The sequence below is a fragment of the Carettochelys insculpta genome, chromosome 18 (genome assembly GCF_033958435.1).
Source record: "Carettochelys insculpta isolate YL-2023 chromosome 18, ASM3395843v1, whole genome shotgun sequence".
NCBI lineage: Eukaryota > Metazoa > Chordata > Testudines > Carettochelyidae > Carettochelys > Carettochelys insculpta.
In genome coordinates, this window is record NC_134154.1 from 32,390,129 (window position 1) to 32,407,904 (window position 17,776).

Sequence of the window (17,776 nt, forward strand, 5' to 3'; positions counted from 1 at the left end):
TCCACCACCACTCCATCCCCTTCCTGAAGCCCACCTTCATCCTGCCCCTTTCCCTGACCGACACAAACTGGGGATTACCAGGGGGCCTGGGTGGGGTCAGCTCTGCTTCACACTCTGTGGCTGTGGGAGCCAGAGCAACCTGGCAGCCTGCTCTGCTTCAACCCACCATCCTCCTCTGTCCCTTCCCAGCTAACTGCTCTGCTTCTCCATGGTTCCCACAGGAGGGCTCTCTGCCTTCTGCTGCTGCAGTGAAGCAGGGCATGGGGGCTGGGAAGGTGGGGTAGAAAAGGGTGGAGCAGAGAAGGCTACGGTATGCCTTTTGGATTCCACCACTGTGATGAGTACAGAAGAGGGGCACCAACGCCTTCTGCCACCCCACACCAAGTCCCTCCCCCCCAGGCTGCCCTAGTACCTACCCCTGGGACAATTGAAGCAGCTGTTGCAGGGGGCCCCCACTGCATGGGTCCTGGGGTGAATGCCCTGAACCATCCTATGGATGGGATGCCTCTGGGTGTAGGCTGTAGTAGGGTAGTTGAGTACTGCATGGCCTGGAGACCTCGCCCTCTGTCCCACAGCCACAGGACCAGCAGCCAGGGTGAGTGAGTGGCTGGAAGCTGCTTTAACCCTGCTCCACTGCCAGCAGGCCCTTTGCAATGTTTTAAATCTTCCCAGGGAGGCAAGCAAGGCTAGAGAACGCATGGTGGAGAGCATGAAAGAAGCAGGGGGACTGGAGAAGGATGGGAGCACAGGCAGGCAACAAATTTTGATGGAGCCCAGCCCTAAGACCACAGTATTTCTGGTGCTGGAGCTCCATGGGCCCATTTAACGCACTGCCCATGGCCTACATAGTTACATAGGGTGCTTGCCTTGTTCCACACACAATGAGTCTGACTTTCTATTTATGCTATTGTCTTCTGTTTTGTCAGTATTATTTATAGATATCTAAAATTAAAGAGCCTACTAAGAGTGAGTGACTAATAAATACACTTCTGGAATGAGAGTTTTCACTTATCTTAAGTTTAAGCACTGAGCTCTTTATTGTATAAGGAAGAGCAATTTCTGTGTCTAGGAAAATTTCTCTGCAAGAAGGGTAAATGGATATGAGGCAACTGAGAGAAGATAGCATATGTAATGGCTACGTACCACTATAAAGGGGAAGATCATTCCTATTGTGAAGAAACTCAGCCAACTAACAGAGCCTCCTATCATGTAAGCAGCAGGTCGTGAAGACTGTGTAAATCAATAATTCAGCAGTCAATGTATTTGTTATACCACCTGGAGATCAAGTTCAGAAACAGAACAAGTTCTTATAGTAACTGCATTTTTAGGGAAAGTTTCATGCGAAAAAAAAAAAAAAAAAGTAAAATAGTTGTTTTTGAATATGCCATTAGGGCTGTGTCTGCATGAGCCCCAAACTTCGAAATGGCCATTTCGAAGTTTACTAATGAAGCGCTGAAATGCATATTCAGCGCTTCACTAGCATGCGGGCGGCCGCTGCACTTTGAAATTGACGCGCCTTGCCGCTGCGCGTCTCGTCCCGACGGGGCTCCTTTTCGAAAGGAATAAGGAATAAGGGGACTTCGAAGTAGGCGAGGTGCTTTTGAAAAGGAGCCCCGTCGAGACGAGACGCGCGGCGGCAAGGCGCGTCAATTTCGAAGTGCAGCGGCCGCCCGCATGCTAATGAAGCGCTGAATATGCATTTCAGCGCTTCATTAGTAAACTTCGAAATGGCCATTTGCGTGGCCATTTCGAAGTTTGGGGCTTGTGTAGATGTAGCCTAGGTGACATGGATGGCATCTATCTGTAGCTAGATGCCTATCTATATAAATCCCTCTTGTGTTAGCTAAGTACTTTTTTCAAAATTTTCTTCTGAGGATGCTTTTTGATCCAGGTTCTGATAACCCCTAGGAACATTGATGTACCAGTTTACAGAAATAACCTTATTATTTTCAGGGGACTGGTCAGGGAGTAAGGTACACCTGAGCATGTGTAAGGGACTACTAAAACTATAACAACAAGCCTCATAGAATCCTAGGACTGGAGGGGACCTTGAAGTTTTCTAATCCAGTCCCCTGCACTCATGGCAGGACTAAGACCATTCCTGACTGATGTTTGTGTAACCTGCTCTTACAAGTTTCTAATGATGGAGATTTCGCAACCTTCCTTGGCAGTTTATTCTAGTGCTTAACCACTCTAACAATTAAGAAGTTTTTCTTAAAGTTGAACCTAAACCTCTCTTGCTGCAATTTAAGCCCAATGCTTCTTGTTCTCTCCTCAGACAGTAACAAGAACTAATTTTGTCCCTACTCCTTGTGACAACTTTTTATGTACTTGAAAACTGTTACGTTTCCTTCAGTCTTCTTGAGACTAATTTTTTTCAGTCTTCCCTCCATACATCATGTTTTCTAGACCTTCACTCATTTTGTTGCTCTTTGGACTTTCTCCAGTTTGTCCACATCTCTCTTGAAATGTGGCATCCAGAACTGGACACAATACTCCAGCTGAGACCTAGTCAGTGTGAAGTAGAACAGAAAAATTACTTCTTGTATCTTGCTTACAACGCTCCTGCTAATATATCCCAGAATGATGTCTACAGTGGGTTTTTTGTTCTGATTTTGTTTAACATTGTTCCACTGTTTTGTTTATATTTCGCTTGTGATCTGCTATGACCCCCAAATCCTTTTCTGCAATATTCAGTACTTGTTTCCTCTGTGGTTTGAATGCACAGAACATACAGAATGAAGGCCACCTCAAGCTCTCCTGGCCCTGAGGGGAGCATATAATCAGAGAATGTTTTGTATTGGTCATATTGTCCTATGCTGTTCTATGCATTTGTGTTGTCTTAGCCAGAGCATCAGCACATCTGTGTGGGAAGTGTTAGCACTTTTGCTTACATTACAGACAATATTGAAACTGTTTTAAAGATACATTTTACAGAATTTTATAAACAACTGTTCACTAATTGCAGTACCTGGACCCAGCCCAAAACTCAGGATGAAGGCAAATATAGATGCCATGCTTAGATAAGGTACCTAGTGATACAGCTCCTGCAGGGGAGGGAAGCATGAAAAGTACTTAGTTCAGATTTCAGTCATTAATCTTAACAGTTGCCTTAAAATCTAAAGTGTTTAGCTTTTGAACTCATAAGTGACTTTCTGAAAAAATAACAGAAAATTGGTCATTGACTGAGTAGTACTTAGCTTTCAATAAACCAAATGTCTCTAAGAATGAGAAGGCAATGTATATTTAAGTTAATCCCTGCTTCTTGTAATACTGCAGTGTATAAATGAAAAAGGTTTTTGTTTTAAGTCCCACAGCTTGCCCTATTTTGTTGAAAATAGTGACTAAATGGAAGTTAACTAGACATTAATTGCTAGTACGGGTTGAATCTCTCTCATCCAGCATCCTCTGGATCTGATCACTGCCAAATGAGAGAAATTCCCAGACCATGGGAGGTCAATAATGTCTAGTATATTACCAACACTTCCATTGCTTACTGGGCTCTCATATGACATTTAGGAGTACATTACAGCTAAATAACAGCACACACCACTGAAAGCCAAGATTGGTGGTGGAAACAAACTTTGTGGGACCATGGAAAACTTGGCCACACCCATGATTAGTGGTCATCTGGTTAACTAAAATCATACTGGATTATGGAGGTTGCCAGGCAAGAGAGTTCTAGATTAGAGCAGTTCAACCTGTAATAGCAGATTTCTTGTTGTTGCTTTAATGCAATAAAATAAACAAGTCAGTCAGTTTCACAAATACTTGTTAAAGCTTGAGTTCCAAGTTATAACTAGCAGATGCAACACTTTCCTCTCAATCTGTAAAATTCCAAGTAAAATTTTGTATTATTACTAGTTTCATATAGTTTTATCACTGTTTAACCTCCTACAGTAAAGGCATATAATCCCTTGGACCAGTCTATTATCTAAGTATAATTACACATAACTAGTGTGTAAAAATTTCTTAGGTCTAAAAAGTTAAATATTTATTTACATTAAAAGTGCAAAGGTTAGTGTGATGGTGAAGGAACACACTTAAACATATGAATGAATTTAGCTCTTTAAAACCAGTTTTCTACTGTAATTTTAAATATACAGTTTATATTACAATGCTAGCATGGAAGATTGGAGGCTGTCTGTGCAGGGCAGAAGTAAAATAGTGTGAGCATCTTAGCTGTGAACTTCCATACATACAAATGTCTGAGCTTCTTGTACATTTAAATATAAATCTGATTTGTTTTGGCTTTTTAGTATTTCTTTTTCTAACTAAAATATTCTTTTATGATATTTACAGTTAAGTGACTGCAGTGGACGCTCAAAGTTAAGCTTATCCTTATGTGCTAGTTTATCTGGGATGTATTACTAATTTAACATTAGCAAGTATATTTTGTCATTATTTAATCCTGCCAGTATTAGCCATAGAGCTTAAGAATTTAGATGCTGGACCAAATCTTGGATGATAGCATTATGGTGTTATTTGGGACTACGTTATTAGGTGCCTATTATGTGCCTGAACAAATTCATGATTCTTGGGAATGCTGTGGTCAGTGAAATCAGTGGTCCTTGGCTGCTAATCAGTGGAATTAAATGTTTTCTGAAAGGTTGCTGCAGAGCAATAAAATATCAGATTATTTTAACACCATGAGCTTTGGCCAATATTTCAAAAGTGACTAGTGATTTTTACATGCCTCAGTTTTTGAGTACCCGGTTTGGAACATCTAAAACAGTGTGATCTTCAATGGGGAAGAATAGAGCTCTTTCTGAAAAGCAGGCACCTTTTAAGCTAAGTCTACACTACAGAATTTTGTCAACAAAGCCTGGGGAGTGTCTACAGTAAAAATGTGTTGTTGATATACTGTCGACAGAACTCAGCACTTGTGTCAACAGCCCTCTGCCTTTCCCCCATGCAGCAAAATGCCTTTCTCGACAGAAACAGGAAGTCCTGTGGCATCCGGCAAAGCAAGTCTTCATCCACGAAAGCTTATGCTCCAAAATATCTGTTAGTCTATAAGGTAGCCCAGGACTTCTTGTTGTTTTTGAAGATACAGAATAACACACCTACTTCTCTGTTTGTCAACAGAATCTGTCAACAAAAAAGCCATGTCTGCTCTGCTTCCTGCTGCCTGTTCTGTCAAAAGAAGAGCTGAGCAGTCTGTCTGCTGTCTGGCAGCAGAGCAAATTCACAGAGCTTTTGTGTGTAGCTGTGACCTATCAAGAGACGTTTTGTTGGATGATACCTTCTGACAGTAACTTCTGGCGAGAGATTGCTGTAGCATAGATGTAGTCTCAGCGAGTTTGGTCATGACCTATGTATTTTTTTTTTTTAACTATGCAGCTCTTGCGCCTTCTCCCACTGCCAAGAGATGTTGTTCAATCTTAAAAGCTACGCTGCTCTACAATCTCCTAAAATTTCAAGTAGAAATTGTATGGCATTTCATGGTGCACATGAGTGCTTTTGTATTCCTGGTATGTCTGGGAGAATGTTAACACTGTGTACCAAAAACTCATCAGGATGTATCCTCCAATTATGAGAAATCTTCTTCCCAGGTAGTCTATCAACAGACCCTGGGGACAGAATATCACTTTCTCAGTTACAACACTTGTGCTACCTTCCCACATATTTTCCTACAACAAAAATAACAAGTATGGTAAAGTACAGTTTGTCACTTACGCAGGTGAGAGCTGTGAGGCATTCACAAGCTCCAGTGCAACATGAAATTTTTTCATCGGGGATCCCAGCTTGTTTAAAAATGTAGTTTGCATAAAAGTAAATCTACAAGAAAACAGCAAAAGAGCTGTGCCAGTGGGCTTGGGCAGTGAAATCATCAGTGAGGGAAAGAGTCTGGCTCATTCACTAAGCTGACTTAAGAGTAAGTTGCATCCATAACTTACTAAATCTATAGAAACAAAAAGGGACACTTACAAATAATTTTCTAGGGAAACTTACTGCTAACAAAAACAAATTTAATAGTCGGAACAGTGTCTTGTGAATGGTACAAGAAAGAGTTTATACCGTAGCCATAGAACATTCTGCAGATTGCACCTCCATCATCTACCATCCTTGGGACCTGACTTGTCCTGAAGAAGGGAATTTGCTGGACAAAGAGCAGTCCCCCAGCCTAGGTGTCTCATGTGAGCACTGCACCTCCCCTCCCCCTGCACATCCCACTCTTTCACAGACCTTGCACCCCTTCATCCCCTGCGGTAGCCTGCACCCAGCATCTAGACTATGTCCAAGAGCCTGCACCCCAGAATCCTTTCAATGCCCATATTCCCTCTCAGAGCCCAACCCCTCACTCTTGCACCCAAACTGTGTCTCAGAGCTTTCACCCCATCCTTCACCCCAATCCCTTGCCCCAGCCCAGATCCTGCACCCAAACTCCCTCCCAGAACCTGAGGGAGGGGACAAGAAAGAAGTTACTATGAGAGAGGGGTACAACTCCTAGCAGCACCAAAATTTCTGCAAATCAGCCTTGAGCACTGCTCAGTCTGGAATCCAAACCAACACTGTTCCAAGAGGCAAATGGGTTTCTTTTACAATGTTAACGTAGCACTGGAAGTAGATCTCAAAAAAAATACCCAAATTCCAAATCATAAAGCCAAAACCCAAAATAATTTTGTCCATGGAGAGGCAGTGCAGTGCTTATATGAAGCAGCCAGGCTGGGGGACCAGGGCGTTCAGACATGTAGTAAACTAATGTTGGTCAAGAGAAATGATTCAGTCATGAGAAATTAAGCAAGGTGCAATAACTTCAGTTCTTCTTCAAGTGGTCCCCGTGGGTGCTCCACAATAGGTGTCGGACTCGCCCGGCGCCGCAGATCGGAAATCTTCCAGCAGTTTCTCCTGGATCGCGCATGCGCCAGCGCGCACCGCCCCCTGCACGCCCCCGGCCGCATGCACGATCTGGTCCCCGCCAGTTCCTTCTCAACCGCCATCGGCTGCAGACGGAATCCGCTCAGACTAAGGCCAGAGTCAGATTACTTAGTGGTTTTTTTCCACGTGTAATTTGTTGTTTTTTGGTTATTAAACAAAAAAAAAAGAAGAAGAAGAGAGAAAGCAAAGACAAAGAGAATACCAGTAAAAAAAAGAAAGAGAGGAGCGGAGAAGAACAGAGCGGACGTGAAAGGCCATTAGGCCTCCCACTGCTGTAGGCAGGTGATCACTCTTTGAGGAGGAAAGGCACGGATTAAGTGCTAAGTACCCTCTTTAACAATAAAGGACTCACCACAATGGCCTCTTCAGGTTTTTACACACTGAGTCATACTGTGAAGCTATGCTGGCCTCCATGGGGCATAGCGAAGGCATCCGACGCCTGCGGGAATTGCAGGCTACCCGGCTGCGTTTCTCATTGTGCTCTGACCACCCCCCGCTCAGTGCAGAAACGGAGGGAACTCTCCCTGGCTCAATCCTTGCCGTGCATCTGCAGCGAGCAGGACGAGCGGAGCACACAGCTACCAGCCGTCTTCCCTCCCTGGCTCGATCCTTGCCGTGCATCTGCAGCGAGCAGGACGAGCAGAGCACACAGCTACCAGCCGTCTTCCCTCCCTGGCTCAATCCTTGCCCTGCATCTGCAGCGAGCAGGACGAGCGGAGCACACAGCTACCGGCCGCATACTCAGGCGGCGGAACCGTCACAGGCGGCACAGACCCCCGCGGCACCAGCGGTGCAGGGGTGCCAGGCACGGAGCCGGCAGGCACCGGAGGGGTATACCCGCGCAGCACCGCAGTTGACGGGGCCGAGCGCGGTGCTAACAGCGGGGCCGAGATTCCCGGCAGGGGAGGGGGCGGTGCCGGCCCCGCAGCGGAGGGGCAAGGCAACATCAAAAACCTGGCACCGCAGTCCATCTCTGGACAGGGCTGCGCTGCTGTTAGCACCAAGCCCTCCCCCTGTGATACACACACCGCACCAAAGGCCTGTGTCTCCACCGGCCCATCGGGGGAAAAAGAAAAAAAAACAAAAAAAAAACCGCCTTCTCCATTCCTCCAACCGATGTCACCACGGCTTGGGCCACCTTCACCATTTTTTGGGATTGAATCCCCCTGGAGTACTGTCACAAGCCAGTTTCACCTCTGTCAGTGTCGCCGTGGAAGTCTTGCTCTCCCAGACATCAGGGGTACACACCCCATGAGTGGTTCAGGTCTCCATCTCCGGACCCTTGCCATGGTCGTCCCTATCAGGCTGGACACAGATAAACCACAGGCTTGCACCCAGGGGCAGGTCCCCACCCCCGGCCGCTCAATACCCCCGTGGGTGCTCCTCATCGGGGACGGAAACACAGTTGTCTCAAGGGGAGTTAAATTTAGAACCCCGAGACTTTCCTTCACAATCCTCCAGCGAGCAAGTGTGTCATCGCCCGCGGGAACCCGAGGGTTCAAGGGAGGTTTACCTTAGGGGTTCCTCCCCAGACGAGGCCGTGGCCCCCGGGGATGTCTCTCCCCGGGATGACCTTAAACAGTTTCAGGAGCTGTTTTAAAGGGTGGCTTTTACGCATGACATTTAAATGGCACAGGTGCAGGAGAAACATCACAAACTCCTGGAAACTCTGAGACCCCCGGCTTCATCCAAAATTGCTATTCCACTGGACGAAGCCATTCTGGAGTCAGCCATTACTATATGGCAGACTCCAGCCTCTGTTCCGCCTACAAATGGGAGAGCGGATGAGAAATACTTCGTCCCGGCAGAGGGCATGAAGTTCCTCTTCAGTCACCCACAACAAATTCTTTGGTGGTCGGGTCATCTCAGCAGAAGTCAAAGGTTTCTCAGTACAAATCGGGGGATCAGACAAAGATGCTAAGAAGCTAGAGCTGTTTGGCAGGAAGGTATGTTCCTCTCCTATCCTGCTATTGAGAATGACAAATTATGGGCACACCTAGCAAACCATAATTTTGATAATTACTCCGGGCTTACTCCCCTCAAGGATTCACTCCCAGAAGACAAAAAGCCGGTGTTAAAGGTGATGGTTCAAGAGGGCTACGCAGCATCGCAGACGGGAGTCCAGATTGTCCTGGACGTGGCGGACACAGCAGCATGCTCAACGGCTACAGCAGTGGTCATGCATAGAGAATCCTGGCCCTAGACGTCGAGTATCTCGAGGGACCTACAGGCGAAGATCGTGGGCCTTCCCTTTGATACACAAAAGCTGTTTTGCAGACTCAACCGACTCGGTCCCTCACTCCAGTAAGGACTCGAGAGCTACACTTAGAAGCTCAGGCATTTATACTCCCCCATACAGGAGGAGAAAATTTTATCCTCAGCAAAGACACCACGCTTACAACCACAGCGTGCTCAATGTCAACGGGGCTACGGCCACGGGCGCTATTAATAGCGGCAACAGTACAGAACCCCTAGGCGACGTTCTCAACAAAGCCGTACGCCCTCAGGTCAGGCCTCAAAGGCAACAAGTTTGATGGGTATGTCGGGGGCTGCACTATCAATACCCTCGCTCAGTGCCATTCTCATCTCATGTTCCATCATCGCCTCAGACCATTCCACTCCCAATGGCAAAAGATCACCACAAACATATGGGTGCTGGAGATCATAGCCACGGTTACGCGATCCCCTCCCAGTCGCTTCCACCGATGAAGCCTCCCACCAGGCCTCACCTCAGGGGCGCTGCCACGAGGCAAGGCTCAAGCACAAGGTGACCCATCTTATGTTCACAAGTGCGGTGGAAAGATGCCGGAATAATTCCAGGGGAAGGTTTTTATTCACGCTACTTCCTATCGGAGAAGAAAACGGGACACCGGAGGCCCATCTTAGATCTTCGGGGCCTCAGCCATTACTTGCGCAAGCAATGGTTGCAGATGATCACAGTTGCCTTGATACTCATGGCACTGGATGATGGAGACTGGGTTGCAGCACTCGACTTACGAGATGCTTACTTTCATATAACAATCCACCCGGCACACAGACGCTTCCTCCGCTTCATGGTCGGCCAGGAGTGCTTCCAGCACAAGGTTCTTCTGTTTGGCCTCTCCTCGGCCCCCAGAGTCTTACCAAAATCCTGGCAGTGGTGTCAGCCTACCTGCACAGACAGGGGGTGTTTATTTTTCCCATATCTGGGCGACTGCCTGCTAAAAGGGACCTCGAAGGCAGAGGTCTCATGCATGATATGCGTGACAGCGGACACGTTTCTTCGCTGGGCCTAGTCGTCAGCCTCGCAAGTCGAAGTCCGAACCCACACAACATATAGAGTTCATAGGGGCACGCATAACCTCTATCACAGCAAGGGTGTACCTACCCGACGCCCGCTTCCGCGCAATCGGTTCGCTGGTGCAAGTTATTACATACAGCCCCACGGTGCTGGTCTTACCGTGCCTACAGCTGCTGGGCCATATGGCGGCAGCAACATTTGTGGTACAGAATGCCAGGTTGCACATGTCAAGCCCATAGCATTGGCTGGTGAGCGTTTACAAACTGGCATCCCACACTGTCCACAGGGTGGTGTCGCCCACAACAGAGGTGCGCAGATCCCTGGCGTGGTGGGAAAACCCCAAGAATCTGCTAGTGGGGGTGCCTTTTCACCAACCACAAATTTCTACTTTTCTTACTACCGACGCCTCCCACATGGGATGGGGAGCGCACATCGGCAACAAGGTAACGCAAGGGCTGTGGTTCCCTGCGGAACAGACGCTGCACATATCCATACAGGAGCTCAGAGCAGTGTTCAATGTCTGCAAACATTTTCGAGATTACCTGCATGGCAAAGTAGTCGGGATTCAATACCGACAATACCTCCACTATGGTCTACATCAATCGATAAGGAGGAGCACGATCCTGTGCCCTATGTGCGGAAGCACTCCGATTGTGGAATCGGTGCATTGCCAACAACATAACGTTGAAAGCCTCGTACTTGCCGGGCGTGTACAACGTGAATGCAGACCAGCTGAGCAGGCACTTTGCAATCACGCACGGATGGCAGATCCGCTCCAATCTGCTACAGCGCATTTTTCATACATGGGGGTTTCCCCAGATCGACATGTTTGCCACCCAGTACAACAACAAAAGGAAAAAAAAAAAAAAAAGGTGTCCCCATCACTGCTCCAGAGCAGGAGTGGGGCGGGGGTCCCTGGGGGACGCTTTCATGTTTTTCATGGAAGGGCTCCCTACTTTACGCGTTTCCCCCGCAGTGCTTATCCGCAAGGTCTTGCACAAAGTCGGAAGGGAGACAGCTCGCACGATACTCATAGTCCCGCTTGGGATCGGCAGCAATGGTTTCCCTTGCTTCTGCACATGTCGGACCACCCACCGCTCCCTCTACCGGTGGCACCGGACTTACTCCCGCGGGCTCAAGGGTCCATAGTGCACCCACACCCTTAAAGTCTGCACCTACAAGCATGGCTAATCCATGGCTCAGCGCCTTAAAGAGCACGTGTACGGAGGGAGCACAACAAGTCCTGGAATGTAGCCGAAGGACCTCCACCAGGAGGACTTACAAGCACAAATGGACTCGTTTCACAGCCTGGTGTTCCTCCAAGCAGTTAGCTCCCCTTGACGTTCCTATACCTGTAATATTAGAATACTTATTGGACCTCAAGAGAGGTGGGCTTTCTCTATCCTCGCTAAGGTCCACCTCACCGCTAAATCAGCCTTTTTGGCATACAGAGGAAGGGCCCATGGTATTCGCCCATCCTATCGTTACCAGGTTCTTGAAGGGGCTGGTAAACCTGTACCCCCTCGGAAACCGCTTCCACCATCGTCGAATTTGGGCTTGGTGCTCAGCATGCTATCAGGTCCACCTTTTGAACCATTAGCCACAGTTGCCATACGTCTCCTTACGATAAAAACAACCTTCCTCCTTGCAACTATGTCAGCCAGCAGGGTGAGTGAGCTCGCGGCAGTGATGGCAACGCCGCACTGCACAGTATTCTCAAAGGAGGCGGTAACCTTAAGGCTGCACCCAGCCTTTGTTCCGAAACGTCTCTCCGGAGTCCAATCTTAACGAGCCAATAGTTTTACTCTCGTTTTACCCGAAGCCTCACAGCTCCGGCAAGGAGGCACGCCTGCATCTCCTAAATGTGAGGAGGGCATTGACCTTCTACACAGACAGAACTAAGTCCTTCTGGAAAACGGACAGGCTTCTAGTCTCTCTCGCTCCTCGGTCAAAAGGAGAAGGTCTCTCTTCCCGGAGAATCTCAAAGCACATTGTGCCCTGTATAACAATGTGCTTCGAACTTCGAAAGACTCCTTTGCTGGCCCCGCCCAGGGCTCACTCCACCAGGGCGGTGGCGATGTCAACAGCCTTATTCAAGGGCATCGCGTTAACAGACATCTGTAGAGTGGCGACCTGGTCGTCCTATGACACCTTCGCCGAGCATTATGCCCTGCCTTGGGTATTCTGAGAGGATACTCATCTGTCGACAGCAGTCCTCTCGGGGGCAAGCTGCACATAAACCGATTACCCACCTCCTTACTTGGGTTACTGCTGGGTAGTCACCTATTGTGGAGCACCCACGGGGACCACTCGAAGAAGAAAGAGAAGTTACTTACCTGTAGTAATGATGGTTCTTCGAGATGTGTCCCCGTGGGTGCTCCACCACCCGCCCATCCTCCCGGCTTCGGATCTCTGTCTAGTGTTTTTCAGGAGCATCCAAAGCGGTTGGTCAAGGAACTGGCGGGGACCGGATTATGCACGCGGCCGGGGGCACGCAGGGGGGCGACGCGCGCCGGCGCATGCGCGATCCAGGAGAAACTGCTGGAAGATTTCCGATCTGCGGCGCCGGGCAAGCCCAACACCTATTGTGGAGCACCCACGGGGACACATCTCGAAGAACCATCGTTACTACAGGTGAGTAACTTCTTTATGCATTATGGAAGGTGATAATGGAGCTATTTTGGACATAAAGACAATCATTAGCAGGACTCTTGGTCCAGGAAACCTGCATGTTATGCTGGATTTGGGTAGAAAGGCTGAAAAAACAAATCAAAACAAACCTCCACTCTACAATCCAAATTTTGCATTAATATTTCCTGTTTTATTTAAATCAAGCTTTTCTCTATGTGCATCAGTAAAATAAAGTGCTTTCTCCACTCCTAGATCCTGCATTTCTGCCAGTGTCTAGACAGTTACTTGATTTTAATGAAGATCAGAGTCTGAAGGAAATTACACAGGCAGAACTTTAAAACAAATTGTTTAGATTCTGAAGAGTCAGGAATTCATCCTTACAGCATTTATGCCACTCATCTGCTGGCCCACAGCCATAGCAATCACGGTAATGAGCTGCCACTTTATACTGTGATCACCAAATAGTTGCCACGGCTTCTTGGGTTTCTCCCCGTTTAAGGCAAAACATTCTCTCTGTATATCTTCCATCTCCTCCTGGTAGTGCAAGGGCCCATGAAGACACTTCAAAGCTAATAAGAAGAATAGACATGATTTCTCCATATGTTTCACCATACCTCCAAAATGACTTTAGCCTCTACAAATCTTTTTACTTTCCTTTGTAAGCTGCCCTTTGCAAGGGTAGGAACAGAAACTGATTTTTCAGGGGAGTCAGGAGACAAGCCCTTTTTCTTATTGATGTTTTTGTTTTTACAGAGAGAAATAACTGAACTATTTACACAAGCACAACCCATACAGTAGACCCCCAACTTACCCAGGAGTTGCATTCTCACAACCCCTGCATAAGTCAAATTTTCCATGCAACACAGGAGAGCCAGGAAACTTAAAAGGGCAGTAGCTCTAGTGAGTTTCCTGGCTCCAGCAAGTGGAGGAGAGCCCAGGGACCAAGCTGCAGCCTGGCTCCCCTCACCTTGCAGAGCTGGGAAACTGGCCAGGGCAGCTGCCATAGTCAGTTTCCCTGCTTCTGTCAGTGGCACCTGCTGAGAACCTGACTCTCAGCTGTCCCCACTGACAAGAGCTGCTGCAGACCCTGACAGGAGCAGGGAAACCTCTCCTGTCAGGGTTGGCAGCCCAGTTGGCTGCCACTCCTCACAGGAGACAGAAAACTGACCAACACAGCAGCGCTGATCAGTTTCTCTGCTCCTCTGAGTGGCATTAACCCGAGATACGTGCAATTCAAGTGCACATATCTAGGGGGTCTATTGTATTTTAAAGTGTTTTCCTAACTGAAATGAGAGCCTAGTTTTTCTGTCTTTTTTTTTTTGTTTAAAAAAATTGATTCTATATAGCTGAAAAGGCTATACTGAAGACATCGTATCTCTGTTTATACCAATAGTTATGTTATGCCAATGGAATATATTTAATGGACTAAACATTAATTAAAACGAGACATTTTGCTGTGTGAGCTCTTTCAAGAGTATAGTGCTTGTCTCGTTTCATCCACACAGTTGTTACTGGGGCATTTAATGCACTAGCAGAAGTTGTGTTAGGCTTGTTTAGGATCCATAGATCTTGAAAGGCATGCTTTGGGAGGTGTTTGTCATTGTAGCAGTGGAGATATGTCTGCAGGTTTTGCATCTCTTGTTCCAGCAGGGTCTGGTGCTGCTTTGAACTCATGTGTCCTGGTTTGTGGTGAATTTGCTTCTAATGATTAGGCGAGATTGGGGGCTTGTTTGAGAGCTAGAAAGGGGGTTTAGGAAAGACTTTTTTCAGGATGCGGTCTCCATCTAGTATGGGTTATAGCTGTTTGATGGTACTCCAAATGGATTTCAGCATGAAATAGTCGGTGACAACTAGAGGTGTGTAGCTAGAGTGGGGTTTATGTCTGTATTGAAGCAGGTTCTCAGAATTTTCAGGTGGCCTGTTCTGTAACTGATCTATTTCTTTGGTGGAGTGTCTTTGTCTGGTGAATGCAATTGTAAGTGTGATCAGGTATATATCCCCAGCTTTCTCCTCAACACATATACTGTGGCATCTGAGTGCTTGCTGTAGATTGCAAATTTCTTGGTGAGTTTGGGGTGACTAGTGAATCTGTTAAGGTAGCTGTGGTGATCTCTGAGTTTCTCGTATATGGCTGTCTGTAAGCCTCCATTGTTGAAGCTGATTGTGGTGTCCAAGAAATTGAGGTGACTGTGGGAATACTCCAGCAAGAGTTTGATGGATGGGTGGGTGGTTGTTGTCTAAGTTGAGGTGGAAATCAATCAATCAATGTCCTTAATTTGAATTTATTATCCTCCAGAAGTGTCCCATGTGTATGCCACAAAGCTAAGCGGTGACCCTCTATGTATGGCCACTTTCTCCGCTGCTCTCTATTCAGGTGGGCAGGAAGAAGGTCACAGGAAGCCTGCGAATTTTTGATTGAATTAGAATTTGAATTATGCAGTACTCAGGCCTACAAACATAAAGGCCTGGACGCATGGTTGACGGAACTGGGCAGGAGTGGACAGGGCTGATAGCACAGCTGCCCACATCTACGCCAATGTCCACAGAGGGCGTGCAGCACAGGGAACCCGGTCAGGTTTGGGGAGGGCTGAATCACAGCTGTCTGCCATGATGCCAACATCTGCAGAGGACACCCAGCATGGGGAACCTGGGTGGGTTTGGGGGACGTCTCAGTTCTGTTACTGGGTGCTCTGAATTCTGGGACAGTGCTTTGCATTCTGGGATTCTAAAATGCCCACAAGCAACCAGGGCTAGGGCACTGTGGGATAGGTACCCGCCATGCACTCCTCATGCTCTCAAACTTGCATGGGGCAATGGGGATGCAGAAACTCAACATGGAAAAATGATGGGTCAAATTTCAAGAAGGTTTGTGGACACTTAAATTTGAATTCATAAGAATACGTTTAAAAATAGAATTTATTAAAAATTGAATTTATCTCATAGTGTAGATGTAGCCAAAGTCTGTCTCTCACACACAAAGTGTTTCTCTTTCTTTCACACACTCTTTTTGGGCAGGTCTGCACTAAACCTTAAAGTCAATCCTAGATATGCAGGTCCAGCTATGGCAAATCCAGCTGGAATCAACACCTGTATAATCGACTTACCTGGCAATCCTGTGGCCCATGGACTCTCCTATGGACCTCCCTTATGCCTTGCAAGAGGGGTCAACTGTTGACTCCTGATAGTTCATTTTCAAACGTCCCCACTACACATGCTAAATTGAACCATGGACGATCGACCCTAACTGGGTCAATCTCCCCATAAGTATAGATGTATGCTCAGTTTCTCTCTCTCTCTAGCTCCCAGCCCCATCCCTTCTGCCTGAGGCCCCATCCATTCTTGAGGCCTCATAGCTGGCCCGTGACCAGTATCAAAATTAAAGGAGGAGCTAAAGTTTTTCTTTCAGCTGTTAAGAAAATGCAAATAAAACAAAAAAAGAAAGCTCAACCAAAACTTCTGAAGTATGTCAGTTCAGCAAAGGAATTATGCTTCAGTGGAAAGGAAATAAAAACTGACTAGTCCTAAAGTAAGCAGTCCTGTAGCATCTTAAAGACTAACAATAATATTTATTAGGTGATGAGCTTTTTGTTAGTGTTTTAGGTACTACTGGACTACTTTCTCTGTTTTGTAAAGGTACAAACTAACATGGCTACCTCTCTGAGACTTGTCCGAAAGTGAATCATAAATTTTTTAAAATTCTTCTTCAACCAAAATCACCACCATAATTGCAGAGAGAGTTTGCTGCTGCAGCTTCTGAATGGTAGTTCAGTGAAACTCTCAGGAAGATTACATCTCAAGATTTGTTTCCAACAAATACTGGAAATTCAAATTCAGATTTGGGTAGCGCACTAGAGAAGCACTGTGCTTACAGAAGAGACTTTGAGAGGTGTCACAGAGACTCCAAGAAAATCTAGCTTGATTTAAGTAACAAACAATTGGAACCACATGAGGAACAATGTAAAAAACAATTCAGTGATGCTACGGAGCTTGATTCTTGGTAATTTTGATTTTTCCAAAATACAAAAGACTAAACTGATCTCAGAACAGGAACAAGACGCCGATGGATTGTGGTTCTTTGTTCCTTGCTTGGCTTTTAACATTTTAAACTGAAGAGCCACATTCTATCCTTCAGAAACAAAGATGTGCCAGACATTGCATCAAAATAGCAGAAAGAGGTGGAAGTAAAGCCACAGTACAGACAAATCCTGGATTATGTGAATATTTAAAAGGATTTTAAAAGATTTAAAGATTGCTCAGACTGTTAAGCCTCAGTTGAGGATGCTTTTATCACATGGGATTGGTTGGGTTGAAACTTTACAACAGGCTTGGTGCTGAAAACCCAATTAGCTGGCAAAAATGTATAAAAGAGAAAGGGTTAGTAACTGGTGAGAGAATAAAGTCTGAATCTGTGTGTTTGTGTTCCTCTCATTAGAACACTTTTGATGATGGATGTTAGTACCTCTTTTTATTTGCTGTCAAAATAATAAGATAGGGCTAGATTCTGATATCCTCACTCTCCTTTGCTAGTATCCTTTATGTATCCCCATTATATCAGTGGGACAGCTTGAAGAGTAAAGTACTACTTGTGAGCGGAAATCAGAATCTGCTCTGTGGTCTGCTAGGTGTTTCACTATTTAAAGCCTCTGCTTTTTTTTTGTTTTTAATTATCTGGGGGGCGTTTTTCAGATTAAAGAGCTGTTTTGTTACCAGGCTGAGGAAAATTGCAACCACATTGGACCTCTGTCTCTGTGTTAAGCCTGGTTTGTGTTATAATGCATGTACTTCATGTGTACATTCCTGGGGTGCTTGGCACCTGTGCCATTAGGACTCTATCATCACTCTTTGGAATTGGAATAAAAGGTAGAATAGGGTACTTCCTACTTGAGAAGAGCTACAGCTAGTAATTCTGAGACCTTCGTTTTTCTCTCACACAAGAGATCCAACAGAAAAACGGTACCCAAGACTGGAAGAATCAGAGAGGTA

General features: G+C 46.4%; 1 pseudogene; it reads right to left on the bottom strand.

Moving 5' to 3' along the window:
* LOC142022613 (solute carrier family 2, facilitated glucose transporter member 11-like) overlaps positions 1-17,776 on the bottom strand; it is a 49,690-nt pseudogene that overhangs the window by 1,985 nt on the left and 29,929 nt on the right.